Source organism: Taeniopygia guttata, chromosome 21 (assembly GCF_048771995.1).
Source record: "Taeniopygia guttata chromosome 21, bTaeGut7.mat, whole genome shotgun sequence".
In the NCBI taxonomy this organism is placed as follows: domain Eukaryota; kingdom Metazoa; phylum Chordata; class Aves; order Passeriformes; family Estrildidae; genus Taeniopygia; species Taeniopygia guttata.
The window spans coordinates 2,676,838-2,699,040 of record NC_133046.1 but is presented as its reverse complement, the minus strand read 5'-3'; the positions used below and the strand labels follow the sequence as shown (position 1 = coordinate 2,699,040).

The window sequence follows — 22,203 nt, the reverse complement described above, 5'->3', positions numbered from 1 at the left end:
TCGGCCATTAAAAAAAATTCCAAGCTGACTTTCACTTAAAGAGATGTCAGGTGCCATTTGCTGCTGGTGAATGTCTAATGTACCCTTTTCACCCCTGGAGTGAAGAAAGGACAATTACTCAAGGACCTCTGGTTCAATATTCGGGCTGCCTGGATGCTGAGGTCGGTGGTTGCTGATTTTTCCTGCGGCATTAGGTCATGCTCAGCAGCCTCCATCCATCCCACAGAACCTCCCTGGAAATGCACAGCTTGTGGTTTCTCCTTCTCCATTTATTGATTTGCATTTTGTCCTGCTTCCCATATTGCTGTGGTTTTCCTGTGGCAAGGATGCTCTGGCTGAGGTGAGAGGGATGGACACACAGACACTCACAGATCCTCCTCCTCTTCCTCTGCTCTTCCAGGGCCTGGCTCAAGCAGCTCCTCAGATTGGGAAAAAATGGGCATTGCAGAATTAAAAATGGATTTCAGAGCTCAGCTGAATTTGGAGCATGGAAATTAAAATATACTACAAGGCTCACAGCAACTCCCAGCTTTAAAGCAACATTTCCCAGGCTGATGCTTTGCTTTGTCTGGAGTAAAAAATATGAATTTAATGCCTTTATTTAGCACCTCTAATCTGAGGCTTACCAACTGCTTTAGCCCGATTAATTATTGAAACCTGGGAGTGCCCCTAGGGGTGTCTATTATTATAATATTCCTTTTACAAATGACTAAGCTGATGCACAGGAAGGTTAAGTGACTCTTTGAAGGCCACACAAAGTCCAGCTACAGCCTTCCAAAGAGCAGGAAAATGGGTTAGAGCAGGATAAATGCACTGTCTGCCCCAACTGTACAAAACCAGGGCTTTTATAAATACAGACAGAAATACTACTTGGATCTAAAGGAGGGAAAAAAAGAAGCACAAAACATGGGAATGTTGTTTTTTTTTTTCTGTACACAGCTATCAATGCTCTGCTCCAGATAATGATCTCTCCCTATTTGTTTTACTTTTGACTTCGGGGACCTGAGTTTTAGTGATTCACATTTTTCTACAGCCCGTTCTTGGCTCTCCATCAAACCCACACAGAGTAATTAGCACAGGTCTGTCACACACAGCTACAGCAGAGTCATGCATTACACCCAAAAATTGTTGCTCCAGCTTCTCCAGTCCTTGAATTATAAATAAAGACTTGAAAAGGCTGCTTGCTCCAAGTAGTAACTATTTCAAGCCTGCCATACATCTCTCCCAGTGGTATTACTGGGGGTTAGGGATTAACCCTAGAAAAATAATTTTTGGAATATCAGACAGAAAACTGTAAGAAACCGAGTTGGAATTGATATAAGAAGGGAAAAAGAGGGTATTATGGAGCCAGAGACAAGGAAGCTCACTCCAGTGGAATATGGGAGAATACTTAAACAAATAGAGATAGACACACATATGGATATTTTAGTTTGTCTTGCCTTTGTTCCTCATAAATGGGCATTGGGAAGCAACCCTGGGGCTCTGGCAGAGGTACAGGGGTCAGCTCAGAGTGGGAAGTGAAAAGGTGGAGGTGTGGACAGTGTTCACTAGCAGTGAAAGCCAAAGATGTTATTGCTGCTGCAGCTGTTCAGATCGATGCCTGGGGATGCAAACCCTCCCCAGTCCATCCCTGCTCTGCTGCCAGTCCCTGGGGCCACTCCCAGGTCACTTTGTCCCCCAGATCCCCTCGGATCAGCCTCCAGGTGCCCCCTGAGTGCTGCCAGCTCCTGTGCAGGGTCCCTTCGCCTTCTCTGCTGCGAGGTGGGAGCAGCAGCTCCCCCAGGGCAGCAAAGCACATTTCTCTCTCTCTTTCAGAGTTTTTCATCAAGGTGCACAGAGAGAAATGTGCTCACCACACCCCAGCAGTGCAGCCTGACCTTGGCTGGGCTCTGAATGTGCATTTCTGCAAAGGGAAGAGCTGGAGATGCCCCAGGTGGGGCTGCACAGAGGAATTCCCCACTGGCCCAGCTGCCAGGGGGTTGTTCCCATTTTTCCTGCCTGCTGATGGATCCAGGGCAGTGTTTGATCTTTCCCTGAGCAGTGAGGCACAGCTCACAACACAAATCTCCTTTGGGCCCGCTCAGAAAACGATGGGCAGGGATTTGCACTTGGGGAAAAGTTTGTGCCAGAGCAGGGCCAGGAGGGGGTGTGGGGCAGGGATTGGCAGGGCTGGGAAGCTGTGATCCAGCTGTGATCCAGCTGTGATCCAGCTGTGCTCCAGCCCCCAGGGGAGCTCTCCCTGTCCTGGAGCACAGCCTGAGAAGAGCTGGGTGTGAGCACAGGGAGGGATGAAGATTCTCCCCCTGGGGACAGTGGTGACAGACAGGCTCCTCATCGGCTCTGTCACCTGTAATGGACTGGAAAGGGAGAAAAGGAGCCCAAAGGAGCATCAGCCTCTCTCTGCAGAGCAGGAACTCCCAGGCAGGCAAAGAGAAGCCCCTGCCCTGCCAGCCCTCATTAGCAGCTGCATCCTCACAGCTTGTTGGCTGTGGGAGGCAGGAGAATGCTCCGAGAGCAGATTCCCACTGGAATTTCCATAAAACCCTGCCCATTCAGCCACTTCCACAGTGCCCTGTCCTACAGAGCCACAAACTGAGCAATGAATCCAACACCCAGGAGCAGCTTTCAATGTGGGTGGCACCAATTCCAGAGCACTTTGGGCACCCACAGAGGCTCCTCAGAACCCTCTGACAAACCCAACCCCGTCAGGCTCCTTCTGTTCTGTTCCCATCAACAAAACATTCAGAGTCACAGTGTCAGGGAGGAAGGCACCACACTGGGTCACCTCTTGCCACCTCCCTGCCCAAGCAGGGTCACCCCAGAGCACAGGGCTGTGTCCAGAGGGTTCTGGAGATCTCTGGTGAGGGGGAATCCCCACCCTCCATGAAGCCCTTTGGAGCTGCAGGCAGGCTCTCAGTGATGCCCAGGCACTTCCAGCGCTGCCCACACCCCTTGGGAATCTGCCCATCCCTCCAGGCTGGTCCATCCTCCTCCTCACCAGCTTCGCCTGACCGAAAATCCACAAGTCACTGCCAAGCTGTGAGGGTGTAATCTGATTTTTGCTGATATAACTCCAAATAATTTTGCTTTCATTTATAGCCAGGCCAAAATATCTGCCCTCATTTGCAAGTTTTTTGATGTTAATCCTAGCTAGCCATCACAGGCACAAATATTGTGTCGTGTTTCAGGTGAAAATCAAACCCTGGATTTCACGGGACAGCAGCACACAGGGCTCGGCTATCCATGTGCAATCCCCCAGAATGGTCAGGAACACACGCAGGGAGCAGCAGCTTTGATATTTAAGTACCTGCGAATTACAGCGTTGCTATGTAAATCCACGCACGGAGGGAGCCAAGCACAAGGATACACCCCTGAATAGGCTAATTCAAAACGAGTGCGGGCAAAATGAATTATTCACTGGAGGTTTTTTATCTGCATTATTCACACCATGCACTGGAACACAATTACCCACTTGGTCAGTAGACCTCTGCCCAAAGTTTACTCCGCTGAAGAGACCAAAAAAAAAAAAAAATTGAGATTCACAACTTGAGGTTCACAAATTGAGGTTCACAAATTGAGGTTCACAAACTGAGGTTCACAGATTGAGGTTCACAAATTGAGGTTCACAAATTGAGGTTCACAGATTGGGGTTCACAGATTTGGGTTCACAAATTGAGGTTCACTAATTGAGGTTCACAGATTGGGGTTCACAACCTGAGGTTCACAAATTGAGGTTCACAGATTGGGGTTCACAGATTGGGGCTCACAAATTGAGGTTCACAATCTGAGGCTGAGCCCAGCTCTGTGTTTAGCAGGAATCTCTGCACACCAAGATTAATAGAACATCACTCAGTGTCTGAGAAAGCCAGTTATGATGAAGAAGCTGTTGAAACAGGAAGCAGTTGATTTCCCAGGAGCCCCGTAAATCCACCTCTGATGTCCTTTCAAATTCTCTGTTATTGCTGCAAAAATTTTAAACACCAGCAAGGGGGTGAAGCAGCTGCCACACTCATTAACTGGGAGAAGAATTGTGCTGTGGGCCTGCCTTTGCAGACTGGTTCAGATGCATAAAAACCAGTGACCTCCTCCTCCTCCTCCTCCTCTTCCTCGCCCCCAGGATTGCCACAATTCAGCATCTCCCTGCCTTTGTTTTGCCCTCCTGCTGCCTCTTGCTCTCCCTTCAGCATTTTTTCCCTTCAATATCTTAATTTTGGGGCCTCCAAACTCCCTCCAAACACAGGAGAATCCTGCTCTGGCTGGGCTGGACATTCCTTCTGACACCCATGCCATAAATCTTGGTGAGGCATGGGCTGATCCCGCCTAAAGGACTTTAATGCCATAGGATTTATTTTATTTTATCCTGTTTATTTGAAGTTGACTCATTTTCTTCTAAATTAGGGCCGTTCTGGGTGTTCTGCCAACTTTTAAATGGAGCCACCCAAGGAGAGAAGGGCAGGTACCATCCCACAATGAGCTTCTCTGAGCTGAGAGTGGATGAAGGCAGCTCCACAATCAGAAGACAACACCAGAATTATCATTTTTGTTACAAAATCCACCAATTTTCCCAATTTTGTGATGCCTAATTAATGCCACTGCAGCTGCCATCAGCACTGTAGCCCATCAAAACCCTCCAGAAAAGAGGATTTTCCCACTTCAGACCCTCAGAGTGGGGATCTGGGTTCAATTTCCAGCTGCAGCTCCTGTCTGAAGAAAAGTCCCTTCTCTGGCTCTGCTGATGAGTGCACTGCTCCGTGCTGGCCACAGACCCCATTGAGGCTTCCAGGGAACACCATGGGAAGGATTTTCCACCTTAAGAATCCCTTGACAGAAATGCCTCAGCAGGACATTAAAAATGACAGTGTTGAGAAGCTGATAACCAGCATGTGACTCCTGAGGAGTCGCAGAGCGTGGTGTCCACACATGGATTTTGTTTGCTCTTGTGCTGAGAAACCGATTTTTCAATAGCAAAAAATCCCCCTTTCCTTCATGTGCTGAAGTGTTGTTAATTTCTAACTGCCTTCTTTATCTTTTTAAATGAAATATTTTAAAATTAAATTGTCATTAATTTGAAAATTAATTTGAAAATTAATTTTAAAATTAATTTGAAAATTAATTTTGAAGATTAATTTTGAAAATATATTTTTAATTTAAAAAATTTTAAGATTTACACCTACAATTGTTCAAAAGATTTTTTTTTTCTTGTGCGCTTTCCTCCCTGTTTACCACTCTTGAAAATAATTGTCTGCATTAAAAAGTGCTCCTTCAGTACAGGATCAGCAAGTCAAATTCCTCCAGGAATAATCTCCCTTTCCAAGCATCAGATTCATATTCTTCCCAACAGGATGAAGTTCAGCACCTACAATATTTCTGTGGTTTGGACAGAGGTAATTAAAACCCAACTTTCCCAGATTTAGGAATCCCAAGGACAAAACAAATTTTTTTTCCTGCCCTTTCCATGTCCCTGCTGCTCCGTGGTGATGCCATCCCTGCATGCAGAGCTGGAACCAGCTGCTGCTGCCATCCTACACCCCCAGCTCTGGGAACACAAACCACATTTGAACCAACAGGTCCCATTTCCCAAATCCCAGCCATGCATGACTTCCCTGTGTGAGCAGCTGAATCTTATGTTTCTTCATCAAGGAGTTTTTCTTCCTGCTTTCTCAGCTGTACAGTGTCTCTGGATGTATTTTTTATTTTATTTTCTTTTTTGGCTTGAGGTCTCTGCCTAATTATCTGTAACCTTCTGTTCGAAGATCGCTGTCCTGGCCTGATAAAAACCAGTAACTTTGAAAACAAACTGGGCCTTAATTTTCCTTGACAGCCCTTCTTTAAACATGTGGGCAAAGCCCCGGCTTAATTAAATGCACATTCGTATTCCAAACAAATTAAGTACAATTAAGGACTCTGAGTTATGGGTATCTATCACTGGGCGATGTTTTTGTAAAAATTACCACATTTAGATCAAACACAGAGGACCCTTTGCTTAATTGCTTCATTAGGGCCCGATGCAATAGGCTTCATAAATACAGGGTCTGATGTCTCTCTGGGAATTGCCCAAAAAACGGCTCTTAAAGTAATTGCTTCCACATTTCTGCCCGTGCAGCCTTCCTGAGCTCTGCAGTGCCACCGAGGGCTGCCAGGGCCTGGGCTCCCGTGGGAAATGGATTCTAGGGAATTCTCCAAGCCTGGCAGAAGGCTCACACATCTGTGTGCAAACCTTGAGATAAGAAATGCTGATTGAGAAATGCCCTGGGATAGGACAGATATTGCTGAGAGAGAAATGGAACTAGAAATAAGTTTGAAAGGATGGCCTTGCAAATAAGACTGGGAACTTTGGAGAAATAGAACTGTGAAAGATGCATTGGAGTAGGAGCCACGAGGGGTAATTTTAGATTAGTCAGTTTAAAGCATTTACAGCATGTTGTGGCTAAAGCTGATAGGCCAAAACCCACTTATAATGTATTGTAATTATGAAATAATTGGCTATTGGACACGAAATGAGTACACAGAAACTTGGTGAGTTCAAGAAAGAAAAAGACCCAATTTTATTTCTGACCTCACAATATATAGAGTTCCAAAAGTGACAGCGGATTGGAGGGTGAAATTGCCACCTCTGTAACCACACTGGTCAAAACAACTGTTCATCAATTTTCTCCTCCCACAAAGAAGAATGCAAAATAATCATTATTTACATGAACAGTGTGAGAACTGCAGTAGAAATATGTAAACATGATCAGAAGGCTAAAGAAGTTTTATAAGAACTTTAAAACTTTCAAAAGAACTATAAAAGAAAAATTAATACTTTAAAAAATCAGGGCAACACATGGCTGGTGCACACTGAGGCTGAAGTTGTCCATTGCCACACAGGTCCCACAAACGGGATATTTTGGGGATTCCTTTTTCCATAAGTTGCTCTGAAACAATAACAAACCTCCAGAAAACATCAGACAGCTCCATCCTGGGAGTTCCATTAATTTTATCCTTTTAGCTCCTACAAATGCAGCTGGCTTGGTCCTGCAAGGAGAGACTTGATTTACAGTGATTGCTTTAGCTGAACACATCCTCATTTCAATTAAATGAAATAAATCCTCCTTCAAACACACCTCGAGTGAGGAATCCAGTCAGAGTGGATTAATGCCCCTCAGTGCCTGTGGATAATGTGGATGCACAAGGGCACAGGGGTTTTCCTGATGAGATACCAAAAAAGCAGCAGCAGTGATGCCAATCCCCCCCTTTTGCATTTGCTCCTGGCTTAGGAACAAAAGCTGAGCCTCCTGTGACAGGCTCAGGAGTTCTGCTTTTTCCCTGTGGAAGGCAAAACAACCTGTGTGCACCCAGAAGCAAGAAAAGTGATTGCAGCAGAGCTCAGAGGGGTGGGAGCTGCCACCACAGGGCAGTGAGAAATGGCATGTCACTCTCAAATGAAAGCTTTGCAGCATTTCTGGATGGCTGTTCAAATATTCCTGTTCCTTACCAAGGAAAAAAAAAGTGTAACTAAAATGCTTTCAATTCTTTCTCTTACAATTTCCTTTTTATCATTTGCTTGCCTTTGAAAACATAGATTAAAAAAAGGGGAAAAAAGATATAAAAAAGATATAAAATGGAAAAAGAAATCTGTCCAACTTCTCCAAAGAAAATGCATCCAAGTTTGTATCTCACACTAAAAATACCCAGAAAGATGTTACTTCTTTGATGAAATATTTGAATGTCCTGAAAAGTGCAGTTTTCCCATGGAGACCATCACTGGTTGCAGAGAACTTTTAGCAATTTAAATCCATGCTGGTGACAATGTTGGTGCAGAGGTTGAACTGTTTCATTTGTGAATAACATTATTTCAACATGTAAAGGTAAATCCATCTTGACATGATCACTGCTGACAAATCTGGAGACAGATGCAGCAGAAAAAAAAGTAGAAAAGAGGTGACAAAATGATTGTGGCTGCTGCTGTGGGGACAGGAGACCCCCAAACCTCAAGGCAAGGTGAGGCACATCCCTGGCACTGATCAAAGGGATGGAAAATCCTCCAGAGCTTTTTCCATGCCTCAGTCAGCTGATGGACTTTGGGGTTGGAATTATCCCTCTGCCTTTTCATGGAGCATCCAGTGCTCAGCTTCTTCCAGCACCGACCCAACCACACCAAAACCAACCCTGGACCTGAAGATTTGCAGTTTTACCCTGCAGATAAACAGCGGGATAGAGAATTTAGCAGCCAAGGAACGTGCTGAAGGCACACAAACAGAAGCCAGCCTGATTTCCAGTGCCCACAGAAACACAGCTGCTTATTTTTCAGCTGCTTTATTCTCCAGACCAATTTTTCCTCCATGTTAAAGCAAAAGAAAAAAAAAAAAAGCACAGCAGATTGTCCAGTTCATGACTGGATGGCTGGCAACAGAAATCCTATTTCCAAACTGACCCCTGCTTTCCTGCATGGCATTCATTAATTCCACAGGCTCACATTTCTAGGAAGATGTCAGTCATGTCTGTGATTTTTCTATCAGCTATTAATGCCAGATCACAAGGTGAGAAAGCAGGGGTTTTAATCTCAGGACCCTCAGGAGATGGAGCTGCATACATTTGGTGTGAGCCATGTGTCTGGAAATGTCAAGGACAAGTATTTTTAAAGTAAGGAGTGAGTGCTCATATCCATGTGCAGTCTGAAGTCCTGCACAAGTGATCCAAGCCAGCCTTTTTCTCCCTCCTGAAGCCAGGAATTGAGTTTAGATGCCCTAACTGGGCACCTCTGCATTTAAAAATTTGCATTTTTATACTGAGTGATATTTTCAGCCTCCCCTAAGGTGCTGCCCATGGCACTGATCACTGCTCTACTCAGAGAAAAGTTTCTCTGTGGGAACAGCAAAAAGTTCCCTGTCTCCAGAAATTGTTTGCCCATTCTAAATATGAGGTTGGCTCCTCACCTCTCATTTATTTTTTCATTACCCATTGGTTTATTTTCCCAAAATTTCCCCTGCTTGTGCCAAATCAGGCACTGAATTTGTTCCAAAATCCATTCTTTTAGACCTAATGACGTATCTCACCCGAGAAATGCACAAAATCTCATTTTCTTCCCATCCCAGCCCAATTAAATGATAACTTTGAGTCCCATCATATTCCAGGTGTCACCACATAAATCTACTGCTCTGCTGGGTCAGAAGTAACTACATTACTGAGAAATACACAGAAACCCCATTAAAATGCCATTTAGGCACATTTCTTTCTAACTTCACACACAAAGAACTAACACTGGGCTTTTCTTTTTCTCTTACAACTTCCACGACAAAAACCCAACACTGCGAGAGGTTCCCTCCAAACTGTGCTCTCAGAAAAGTGGGAAAAGAGACAAAATTTCTCCTTTTTTTTTTGGGGGGTGGGTAAATAATGGATTTGCTCAAGCCATGCAACAGTAGAGGGTGGGGAGAGAATAGATTCTCACCCCTAGGAGGGCTCTTGGCCCTGAATCACTGGGAATTTTAGTGGGAACACGAGTGGAGTGGGAAAAACAGGAATTATATCCAACCACTGCCTGCCCAGCTGGGGAAAGCCCTGGCATGACATTTATTTCACAGCTCAGTGCCCGCTGCTGCCACCCAGGAATGTTATTTAAGTCCCAAAGAGTCACAAATAGTTACTCATTTGCCCTTCACACCGATTTTCTTTCCATGGGCCCTCAAGTTCGAGCCTAAAGGGTGCAAAAAGTCTCGATGGGAACCAGGAGAGGAGGAAAAAGAAGAGGAATCTCTGAAGGAACACGGATTTTTCTCATCCTTTGCTTGAAGGATGGATCTGCCCCTCCTCTCAGCTGCTAAATGGCACTTAACATATTATCCTAAAATATTATCATCCTAAGATATTATCCTTCTTATTGCACCCATTTGCCCTTCTCACCAATTTTCTTTCTGTGGCCCCTCAAGTTCAAGTCCAAAGGGTGTAAAAAATCTCGATGGGAACCAGGAGAGGAGGAAAAAAGAAGAGGAATCTCTGAAGGAACACGGATTTTTCTCATCCTTTGCTTGAAGGATGGATCTGCCCCTCCTCTCAGCTGCTAACTGCCACCTAACATATTATCCTAAACATATTATCCTCCTTATTGCACCCAGCTCCAAACATCTTGGATCTGCGAGCACAAAGGAGAAGGCTCCTTTATCAAGTCAATCTCCAAGCCCCATTATGTTCCCCTACAACAGTTTCCGTAAACATTCAGCAATTTTCGGTGTCTGGGCTGCGCAGCTGAAGAGGTGCATAAACAGGCTCCAGTGAAATGTGAAGATGACTGATAATGTACTAACATTGAGACCCCTTGCTGGGATTATTACCCCCTGAGTGCTCCTTACAGAATGTGCCTCTTATCTCACACTGACAACGCTAATAGAATATGCATAGCCCTATTAGCATACAAGATAATAGCACCCTGGAGGGGACAGAGCCATAAAACTTTAAGTAGAAATCAAAACAGAAGGAGGAAGAAAAAGGGAACATTGTCACAAGCCAAAAAGGAGGAGAAAAAAAAGAAAAAAAAAGAGCCCGAGGGCAAATTTTGCTGCGGAAAGCACACATAGTCATAATTCTTGTGCTAGTCACCATGCAAATGGTAATAGTCTTTAGTCCCATGAATACTATCAGTGCCGTGTTTGCCCTGAAACATTAATTGAGATAATGTGCCCCTTTCGGATGCAGCGGGGAGCCGTATGTCAAATTGTACAACAAAATTACTGCAACATCTGCAAGAACTGCACGGCAGCCATTGGGGTACCTGGGCTGGGATGAGCCCAAGTGGGGCTTGGCCTGTGCAGCTGGAGCCTGGGAGGGCAGGAGGGCAGGGAGCAGCTGGGGACCTGTGGCTCAGCCCTGCTGGGGATGCAAACCCTGGGCTCTGCTGGGTTATCTCCCAAACCCTCTGCAGCCGCTGGATGGACCCTCCAGCATCCCTTGGAGTGCCACAGCCCCCTTTATCCTGAGTGACATTTTCAGCCTCCCCTAAGGCGCTGCCCATGGCACTGTTCACTGCTCTGCTCAAAGTTCTCTGTAGGAACAGCAAAAGTTCCTGTTGCAGTGAGCTCATGGGCACTCTGTGCCCCTTCCCCGGGGCCCTGTGACTGATCAAGATAACCCTGGATCCTCCTTCCTGCCCCAAGGGGGTTGGCAGAGACCCAGGGAAGCCCACCCTGTCCAAAGCCTATATAAACCCCCTGTTCATTCTATTTTGCCCCGCTCTCCACAAGGACATCACAGAATAAAGAGAGTTGAACCAACAATCTCGGGGTAAGAGCCTCTTTTGGAAATCTTTGCCATCTCCTGATATTCCTCCCCTCAAAGCCTCAGATCTCTGGGCTAGCCTGATTATTCAGGGGGCTGTGTGAAGGGGGAAACATCAACTCCAGAAATTGTTTGCTCATTCTAAATATGAGGTTGGTTCCTCACCTCTCATTTATTCTTTTCATTACCCATTAGATTATTTTCCTAAAATTTCCCCCGATTGTGCCAAATCAGGCACCAATTTTGTTCCAAAATCCATTCTTCTAGACCTAACGACATATCTCACCTGAGAAATGCACAAAATCTCCTTTTCTTCCCATCCTCAGCCCAATTAAATGTCCGGGCGCTGCATGCACGTTTGGTGCCTGCAACCCGCATTGTCCTGGCCTTTCAGAGCTCACCCGCAGCTGGCAGCCAGCCACGCATTCATATGCTTCCCATCTTCCTGCAAAAGCCAAAGTAAATCTTTCAGTGCTTGGCACGAGAGTGTGAATTCAATAAAAAGGGCTTCAAACACGTTTAAGATGGTTTGTCTCTAAACAAACAGGGAGCAGCGAGCTCTCTGAATGCTCTTTGTGCTGCAGTTCTGCATATCTGCAGCTAGAAATGCAGATATCCCCAACAGCACTGAGAGCTGCTGCTTCTTCAGCAGCTTCCACCGGGCACTCAGAGCTCCTCGTGGTGTTCTTCGTGGGATGTGCCACTCTGCGATGTTCTGTGCTCCACTGTTGTGGAAAACATGCTCGCTCTCCTGTGAAAATCCAAAAAGTTTAATAAAGGACAATAGGAGACAAGGACCACAGAGCAAAAATGTAAAAAGTTTCATAAATGGCAATAGGAGACAAGGACCACAGAGCAAAAATGTAAAAAGTTTCATAAATGGCAATAGGAGACAAGGACCATAGAGCAAAAATGTAAAATGTTTAATAAAGGACAACAGGAGACAAGGACCACAGAGCAAAAATGTAAAAAGTTTAATAAAGGACAAGAGGAGACAAGGACCACAGAGCAAAGGTTATTGGCTCAGCCAAGGGCACACTGTTATCTTCAGGGATACCCCTTAAATATCTTTTAATTACATTAGCCTGTTGCATATTCATAAACAATTATTGATAGTGAACTTTTCCCCAAACTAGTTTACATATTTTTACATGGCCTCTCCTTGGGTCTGCCTTTTTAGAGCATGAATATTCCTTGGTTATGGTTTTAATCCTTTTTTATCATCATCTTCAGTTCTGAGCCTTGGTCCACACTGTCCTTGGATGGTGAGTGCTGATAGTTGGCAGATCTGCACAGGTGTCCTCATCCTGTGTTCACTGGATCTTATCCCATCCGAGCAGGCATTGTAACACAAGCAGCTATTTCACTAAGCTTAATGAACAAGAGAAATAAAATCTATGCCTTTATAACAAAGTCACTTTAATGCTACACCTATAAAATCCATTTTGCTATTTGTGAAAAGCCAAAATATGTATATAGATAATAGATAGATAGATAGAGAGAGAGATAGATAGATAGAGAGATAGATAGATAGATAGATAGATAGATAGATAGATAGATAGATAGATAGATAGATGTATCTATAACATTGAGGGTGGAAAAATAAGGTGACACATAGCCTCACAGGTCTCAGTAGGCTAATAATCCCAGTTTATTAAAATCCAAACACTTTTATAGACCATTAGATACGGGTGGGCCTGACTGGTCCTCAATCAATATCCCTCACACCCCTGGCTAATTAGACACACCACCCTTTTGTAAACATCCTTACGAGACAACACGAGCTGCAAAGATGAAAAATTGTTTTAACTCCTTCTCTGAAACTTCCCAAAACCTCGCAGAGCAATGCCTGGGAAAGTTTCTCTGACTTTCTTCTCTTCCCAGCTCTCAGCATCCTCAGTTCTGATGCCCAGGACTGCTGGGCAGAGCCCTGGGTGCTTTTCCCCCACAGAGCTCGACATCCCCGGGGTGTATTTGGAAGCACTGTGTGAAATTTTCTGGGATTCCTCCTGGCATTACTGGGCTTTTCTACAGAGCTTTGTGCTGCAAAGTTTTGCAGCTTGTGGGAGTCTGCCTCCCGTCGTTTTGGCTGATGGCACTTTGTGACGAGGGTTTCCACAATCAGGAGAGGCTCTGGTAAAGAAAAGAGAAGAATTTTGGAAAGGGAAAGTAGGAGGGAATTAGAGGAATGATTCCCGAATGTACCTCCACATGTGTCCCCCTGCGTGTTTATGCATGAATTCATCCTCCCAGCAATGCTATCACAGGGAAAACAGCTCATCTCAAAAATATTGGGATTTCAGAGATTGCTGAAGCGTTTTGTTTAATGTTCTTCAGTGGCTGATTCAGACTCTGGGATAATTTCTCCTTTCTTCCTGGAAAGATAACAAAACCTGTGTGTGCATATGGTAGGAACTGAAGTCACCTCATGTGAATCACAGCTGTACAGCACTCACAGGTCACCTCCATCCAAATTTTTTACACTCTGACTCTGACCACTCCTCCTAGCAGGGATTCAACAAGGAGATGCTATTTCCACAGAAAGATATCCCAGAATTGGCTAAAGGAATGCCTGAAGAAATAACATTTTGTGAACACCTTCACCGGGTACAAACGGGATCTGAGGGGGGTTCTCCGCCCAAGACAGGGTTTTGGAGTGAGTTGATCTTTAAGGTCCTTCCCAACCCAAAACATTCTGGGATTCCGTGTCTCCAGGACACAGAGTAATGATTCAGCTGGAAAACCTCCCTGGATGTTTGCTTGGTGTGTTTGGGGGGAATGTTTTGTTCATTGTGTGATAAGAAATTAGCCAGGTTACATTACTTTCTGTACACACACACACAAAAAAAAAATATTAAAACTGCTAAAAATTTGGAAAAAACATTAGGAATGTTAAATTGTGAGAACAGAGAAAGGTTTGTGCACTTCAGGTGAACGTGAGATGCCTCCATGGCAGGAGGATCTGGGATCTCTCCTTCCATCTGTACCTTTTTTTGGTTTTTTGCTCTCTCCCCTTCCATGACTCTCCTTACTGGGCCCAACCCCTGGATTTATTCTCTCTGTGTTCACTGAATCCCCTCAGTTCATTGGGCACCTCACACTACTGACTTCTCTCTAAAGTCTGGCCTAATCAACTAGACTAAATGTGGACATTTCCTGGCTGCAGCAGCAGACAACAGCAGACAAGTGAAAAAAAAAATTAAATTATTAGTTGTGTATTCCTTACATATTCATCCCGAGGAGTTTGGTGCTCCAACACAGCCACGCTCAGGGAGAGGGAAACAGCAAACAGGGAGAGGCAGGATTATCAGGCAGCTCATTCCATGCCATTAATTCTTGCAGGATAAATATCTGTTTTCCTTACAGGAAGGCTTAACTTTCATTTAGCAGCCATTATCTCCAAGGATGCCGAGGAGCCCAGGACACGGCAGGGCCGTGCAGGCTGGATGTTGTTATGTATTTATTAAGTTGTATCAGGGCCCATTTAGCAGCAGCTCTGCAGTTTATCACGTAAATATCGAGTGCCAAATACAAAAGAGAAGAAAATAGCAACATAAAAAATTTATCTTTGGGGGGAGGAGAGGGAGAAAGGGAGAGAGAATGGTGCTGATAATGTGATTGTGCCTTCAGCAATAGTGGCTAATATCCTTCTGTGAGGGGCGCGGTGTGAAAATATTCCAGGGCTGGGGGAGGAGGAGGAGGAGGAGGAGGAGGAGGAGAGGGGAGCTGAGCTGGTGTTTGTTTGTTTTAAAGTGTATTCTGGTTGCAGGCTAGGTCAGCGGGTGGCCAGACTGAGAAAATGAGTCCCCCGGGCTGTAATAATTGTAACTGTCAGGGAAAAAAAAGTCAAGGTCTTAGATAGCAGTGGTCTGCTCTGACTTCTGACCATGGAGAAATATAGATGAAAACTATTGCCTGGGGCACTCAGCAAAGAAACCAAGAGGTTTTTAACTCGTGGTGGCTTGTGCTTATGAATTGGAAAGCCCGTTTTGCACCTTGGTGGTTTGTATCTTTAGGATTATTTTCATTTGCAGTATAAATGAAGCTCAGGGTGTTCCTTCTCCCGATGCAGTGAATTTCTATTGCCTGAGCAGCTTTGCATTTCTGAGCCCCAAACAGCATCGAGGTTTATCTGTGAGGTTTTAGCAGTGGTTATGCACAAGGAGAGCCTGAATTTGATTCTCTCTTGCACTCCCCACTTATCCGAGTGGTCCAGAGCTGCCTGGCATGGATTATTCTGGAATTATACACAGGTAACTCCACTGACTTCCACAAAAATATTCCAAGGATAAACACAGTGGGAGAAGAAGAATTTAAACTACACAAGATTAAACCTTGCAAAAAGGGAGAGGAAGGGAAAAAAAAAACCATAAACCTTGTTCCTTTTTTTTTTTTTTTTTTTAATTCCACAGCAAGGATCAGTAACTAACAGGTCAGGGTTTTGTGAATCATCCATTTGGCCTTTATTTAAGGCAGAGTGGGAGCTCTGCTGAAAACTTGCTCAAAACCTGAGCCCAAAAGGTACCATTTTGGTTGTCTCTTGGGCAATATCAGCCACATGCAGCCCAGCCACTTCCCTTCCTTCAGCAGGGCTCAGCTGAGCACAGCAGCAGCTGAAAGCAAAGCTCTGACCCAGCATTCAAGGTTTGGAGACCTTGGACTTGTTTCTATTTGCCTGGGGTGAAAACAAAATCATCCTTGCAGTGGCAAAGCTCACTCGTGTCCGGTCACCTCTTCCTTCAGTGTCCCTTTGTCTTTGCCTGGAGAAAACACTCTGATGCCCAGAAGCTTCCTCATCAAAATCTGTGTCCTTCTGCTAAATGGCCTGGCTCCAGTGAAATATTATTTATTTTCCACTGCAAAATGCTTTGTTCAAGCACCCCAGCTACTCTGACAGCCTTCTGATAGGAATTAATTAGTAAATGTAATGCCTTTAATTTTAATTAATAAGAGAAAATGGAAATATTTCTATAGAGAGACCCAAATAAACTACACAAACATCAAACATCAACTAACCCCAGTTTGAGGGTGACAGCAGCATGGAAGGCTTTGCTGGTAAAGGTGGATATTTATTGCTGGGATGTGATTTGCTTGTTGAAAGTCACTGTAATAGTGAATTGGGTAATGTTTATAGCCCCCATCTGTACTTTCCTCACCTTCCTCACAGCCTGTGTGTGTCCTGTGAAAAAAGCAGAGCATGTGGAAAGGAGAAATGGTGGTTGGTTGGTGGTGGTAAGGAGCCAAGTCCAGTGGAGCAAACAGGAACATGTCTGAGGAAATAATACAACAGTGGTGTTTGTGTTTCATCATGACATAAAGAGCTCCCCTGCTCTGCCTCCCAGCAGCCCCAAATCCCAGGAATTCCCATCATTTGTTGCACTTTGTGGCGAGGCAGCAGAAAGAAGAGACAGAGACTGTGGCCCTGCTTTGGGACAAAGCTGTTTTGCCAGTGGCTCCAGGAGATGCTGACAAGAGCAGAGACTCAAAACCCAGAAAGAAGCAGCAGCTCCTCTGGCCTGGCTGGAACAACAGGGCCCAGACATTGTCCCTCTTACCCTGCACTAGACCTGCTGGGTTTTGCTTGGAGAAAGGTCATTTTCCATAATGGCATCCAATCTCCATGGCACAGGAACCCACTTCCACGTGAGAATCGCTCCAGCAGCTCAGGGCATCCTGTGAGAACCATAATTTACCTTGGTTAAATTTGCCTTCTCACCACCAATGGGTTTTTTTGGCTAATGTGAAGACTTCTACAGCAATTCCCTGCTCATGAAGATCCTGCTATGTATGGTACAGTATTACCCCATAATGTTTGTTTTAGCCATTAAATTTGGGCCCATCCCAGAGCCCTGAAATGAAGAATGTGCTCACTGGGTAAAGAAAATTCACCTGAAACACCTGCAAGCCCTAAAGCTTTCAGCTTTGGCCACAGGAGAAGGAAGCCAGAGTGGAAATCTCAGCTCTAAGGGACTTCCATGACTTTGAACCTCACTGAGCCTTCATTTGTGGGTTAGCTCAGCCTGGAGCCAGGCACAGCAACCCACAGGGCTCCTTCTTCCCAGGTTTTCAGCAATTCCAGCTGGCTGCACTGTCACCTGTGCAGAAAGGAGACAGAAGTGCAGGTCTGCGTGCCCAGGGCTCACAGCAGGTACCTGTGGCTCGCCAGTTCAGCGGTCCCGGGGATTTTCTATTTTAAGGTGAAGGTGGAACGCACAGAAGGTCTCAATGTCACTGCAGAGCTGGGAGGGAGGGCTGCAAGGAGGAGGAGGAGGAGGAAGGCAGGAACCTTCACAACTAATGTCAATTTTCTGCATCAAATATTTTGATAATTAAACAAAGCTGATCAAGAGAGGAAAACAGCATGTCTCCAGAGCTCCGGAAGCACAGGCCCATTAAATAGAAGAGTCAGAAAGTGCCAGAGGCGGCAGCCTCAGATTAATGGCACTCCAGTAATAGATTTTCCCAGGCACAGTCACACAGGAGACAACTACTGTGCAGCCAGAGCAGCGATGAGGCCGTTAAAGCAACAGTAACATTAAATCACCTGGTTCCAGGGGGCCGCCGATGGATGGGAGCGCATCGGGCCCGGCGCCGCCGCGGAGGTGGAGAGTTCAATCTGCTCTCAGGCACAGGGGCTGCATCCCAGCAGTCATTTCCAGCAGGGAAAGCTGGCAGCTGGGATGGAGGATGCATATAAAACCAGCAGTGGTTGCACAAGGAGCACAAAGATCTCTTCCTGGGATGGAGGAATGGGGATTAAACGTCGCGGCGTGTTTGGGTTTGGAGGGACCGGCCGCGGTTGTTTTGGTCTTCTGAGGGAGTTCTCAAGTGTAGGTTTTGTCTCCAGTGTTCCTCTCCTGAGTTTCAGGGTGTGAAAATACCATTTTGAACTTGTTTAGATGCAGCCAAAGTCCAGGAAGGGGACGGGAGGGCAGGAAATCAGCCCTGTGCTCTTATTCGTGAGTCAGTTTTATCTCAGTAGAACCTGAGCTGATCTTCCTTGAAAAGTCCATCCTGTCTAAAGCATTTCTATCCATTTTTATAATACAATAATAACAGAAACGAGGGGTTCTTCCAAGCCCAGGCTGGCATGGATTAGAGCCCACCGCAAGAGGACTTTGCTCCCAGCTGGGGTGGATGGAAACCAGATGAAGTGGCTGAAAATCGGAAACAACTTTGAGACGTTCTTGAATCCTGATACGATCACATCACAGGGATGGGTTAAATTTATGATCTTATCTAGGATTTTTGTTTGTAATCAATCCCAGACCCACTGGCTATCACTCACTATAAGCTTATGATTTCCTGGTGCTAACAAGGAAAAGTTGGGACATCAAACTCCGAGGGAGTGAAGCCAAGCTAGGATATTAACAGATAGGATCAGAACTGGAATGCAGCAACAACAACTAAAAAAAAAAAAAAAAAAAAAAAACACCAAAAAACAAACCCCACACTACCAAAGGAAAGTGCCAGCTCCCTGCAGCCTCTGCATTTCAACCTTTGTATCTTTTGGCCTGTATTTCAGGTGTATGCATAAACCCCATTTCCCAGGCTGAATTATTTGGGGATAAAAGCTAAAAACACCAGAAATTTAACAGGAATACCCTGAGATCAAAGCAGAGCTTCTGTGTAGAGTACAGTTCATCCTTCATCCTGGACAGGCAGTGGGAAATGCAGCAAGATGCACTGATTTCCTAAGTTTTCTCTGAATTAATATGGATAGGGAAATTGCAAGAATTTTGGCATCTTCTCTTATTTTGATTCAAAGCCTGTTTGGATAAAATACCAGGGTCAGCCTAAGGACAGAAGAACTGCCCTGCCCTGATCACTGTTTCCCAGCTGATCACTGCTGAACAAGGATTGGGTCTCCTGCACATTTACCCACAGCACATCAGACTTTGGGGGTCTCCAGCTGTGCCGAAGACACGGCAGAATTTGGACATTTCAGCCCAATTCTGTCACCCAGCCTTGCTGGGACAGGAGCCCTCAGGCATGGAAAGGCACAGGGAGCACACACCCACCTGCACCTGCATTGTGTCAACTCTTCCCCTTTCTTGGGCTCTTTCCACACCTTTTCCTGGGGTACAGCCAGGTTCTCCAAGTATCTGTGATGAAGAGAAATGGATTTACATGTCCAGATTAACGTGCTGCACAGCAGTTTTTTTATATAAATTTATGCAGCAAATTCCCCCTTCCAGGTGATTTCCAGGTGAAAATCAGGATTTTGGTGTTTAGGAGGCTTTAGGAACATCCCTGCTTTGCACTCTGGACAGCCCTTCCCACAGCCAGGAGCTCCCAAATCCACCCTGAATTGCTTTCTTCCCAACTTTGCATGGATTAGCTGGGACTAACAGTGTGACAAATCTGTTAATGTTCCAACAGGCAAGCCCTAATTTCATCCATACCCTTCAGTCATTTTCCATATGGACATGGAAACTTGTTTTTTTCTTTCACAAGCATGCTGTTAATATTTTCAATATAGGCATGAAAAGATGGTTCAGAGTGAAAAAGTTTCAATAGGAGGCATTCAGAGTGTTTCAAAAACTAGAATTCTTGAGTAGTACCTAGGGGTTTTGTACAAAACCCGAAGATATGTGCAGTGTAAGTAGAATATATAAGCTTAGAGGAGAGGTTTAGCAGAGGATGAACTGTAACCTATGGATCTCAAGCTCCAAACCCAATCCAAAGGGGGTTTTTTTCATAACTACATGAGCATATTCAAATCTGCATTTGTTTCAGGAGCTCACAGACAGCCCTACCAAGCTACAGCCAGCAGGGTAATTCATCCCTCAAAGAAACAGAACTGTCCCAGGGAAACCAGCAGGGCCAGGCTCTTTATCATGGATAAATCAGCTCCATAAATCAGGAGTGGCTCAGCTGAAGCCACTGGTGCTGCTCTCCTTGGGAAGGAATGGATCAGAACCACCCATTCCAGGCATGTCTCAAAATCAAAGTGTGTGACTGTATTCTCCTAATTAGCCCCAAATGTGGAACAGCTAATTACCTGGGCAAGGCAATAAGGGAGAGATGGCAGAAATTGAGTGTAAAGTATGTGGAGAAACATGAACAGCAAATTCACACCCAGACAGGGATTGAGGTGTAACAGGCATTAAATAATAGCTATAAACTTTTATGCCTGGACATGAATCACAATATTATTTCTTCCCAATTGATGCTCACAGTAGAGGTGTGCGATGTTTTTCACTCTCAGTGATGTAAAAATGGCTCCTAAAATTAGCATGGAACCGGGTTTGTGTTGAGCAAATATCCTGCAAATTTGTGCTGGTGCAAATTTGGGACACAGATTTATGAATCTTTTGAACCTACTTGACTGCAGCAGCTTTTAAAGCAGCTGGAGAAGCATTGACAAACCCATGAGCTGAGGAGCTCACTGATACAGATGCTCACTTCAGGGTCACTGTCCCTCCTGCCACCTAAAAAAGATAAAATTTTGGATCTGTGAATGTATTTGAGGATAAAGACATCCATAAAATCCTGAAATCACAGTGTCAGGCAACCATGTTCTTTGTTAATCCTCAGAGGAGAAAGCGCTTGAGGATTCTTCTGTTTATTCAAGCAAACAAACTTAATAAATCTTGTTAAAGTGTTACCAAGAGTTTTGCTGCTCTACTTGAGATTCATCCCCTCCAGTCAGAATGCTGGCTGAGAGGAAGTGCCATTAACTAATGCAGAAAATAAAATCCTGCTTTATTCCCAACAAATGTGGCTCCTCAACATTCCCAACACAAACAACAAACCATAAGTTTGAACAATGCCATAACAACATGGCCAACACAGAGACATTATACTTGATGATCCTTGTGGGTCCTCTCCAACTCAGGATATTCAGGACATTCCATGAAACTTTCTACTGGCAAAATGCAGCAATTAAATGGTAATAACTACCTGGATACATCTCCCATCCTGAATTAATCTAGAGGCTTTTGAAAAGCACATCCTGAGGTTAATTATGTGGCTAATTAATGAGTCTGAGACATGGGTCAGGCCCTGGCACAGGGTGCCCAGAGAAGCTGTGGCTGCCCCATCCCTGGAAGTGCCCAAGGCCAGGTTGGACAGGGCTTGGAGCAGCTTGGGAGAGTGGAAGGTGTCCCTGCTTGTGGCAGAGTGTGGAATGAGATGATCTTTCATCTCATCACTCTGATATGAAGCAAACTCCCAACACTTGTAGCTGTTTGCGTGTCCCTAATTTGAAATTAAGCTGAAATACTTCAATTATCACTGCTGAAAAGGGTCAAATTGAGCTTTCAGAGGTGCTATTCTATTTTTCCCCCAGTTCCATCAGTGTTTCAGGAACTCATTTGTTGAGGTAATTCTTAGTCAAAATTCAGAGCACAGCCTGAGCCTGGAAGCTTCCTGTGCTGAAAGACAACATCTCTGCATTGCCCCAGGTTTCCCCCACGCCAGTGACTGGCTGTGCACACTGAACATTCTTTTTGTACCCCAAAAAGCCACTTCCCACCCTCCAGAGGGACTGGGAGCAGCCAAAACACGCCAGGCTGGTTCTCAGCTCTGCCCGGGGAGGAGGCCACAGCCTGGCCCCAGCTGGCCGCCATTCCCCAGGCCCTGCCAGCAATTTGAGCTGCCACACAAAACCCCTTCCCTTCCCTTTCTGTGCTTTTTGGAGCCTCTGTTTCCACAGGGTGGAAGGGACCTGCCTTTCCCTCCCACTCTGCTGAGCCCTCAGATCACCCGGAGCTCTGTCCGGGGAGGTTTGGGCTCCATTTCAGGGAAGGTTCTTCCCCCCAGAGGGGCTGGGCACTGACCAGGCTCCCCAAGGAACGGGCACGGCCCCGAGCAGCTCCAGGATGTTTGGACAACGCTCTCAGCGTGGGATTTTTGGGGTCTCTGTGCAGGACCAGGGGTTGGATTGATGATCCCTGTGGATCCCTTCCCACTCAGGACATTCTGAGTCTCTTCTTGTCATTGTTCCTC

At 45.3% G+C, this 22,203-nt stretch overlaps 2 long non-coding RNA genes across 3 annotated transcripts; both read right to left on the bottom strand.

Annotated features, from left to right (window-relative positions):
* Positions 1–6,521: 6,521 nt before the first annotated feature.
* Positions 6,522–12,085, bottom strand: LOC140680428 (uncharacterized). The gene is made up of 2 exons (XR_012051707.1): positions 11,537–12,085; positions 6,522–7,014 (listed from the first exon to the last, which is right to left on the bottom strand). It is a non-coding gene; the product is annotated as an uncharacterized lncRNA (long non-coding RNA).
* A 119-nt stretch (positions 12,086–12,204) lies between these two features.
* Positions 12,205–19,941, bottom strand: LOC140680421 (uncharacterized). 2 transcript variants are annotated; one of them, XR_012051692.1, is made up of 4 exons: positions 19,272–19,941; positions 17,795–18,407; positions 16,806–16,923; positions 12,205–16,520 (listed from the first exon to the last, which is right to left on the bottom strand). It is a non-coding gene; the product is annotated as an uncharacterized lncRNA (long non-coding RNA). The 2 variants fall into 2 exon arrangements; XR_012051693.1 differs by lacking the exon at positions 17,795–18,407.
* Between the last annotated feature and the right edge of the window lie 2,262 nt (positions 19,942–22,203).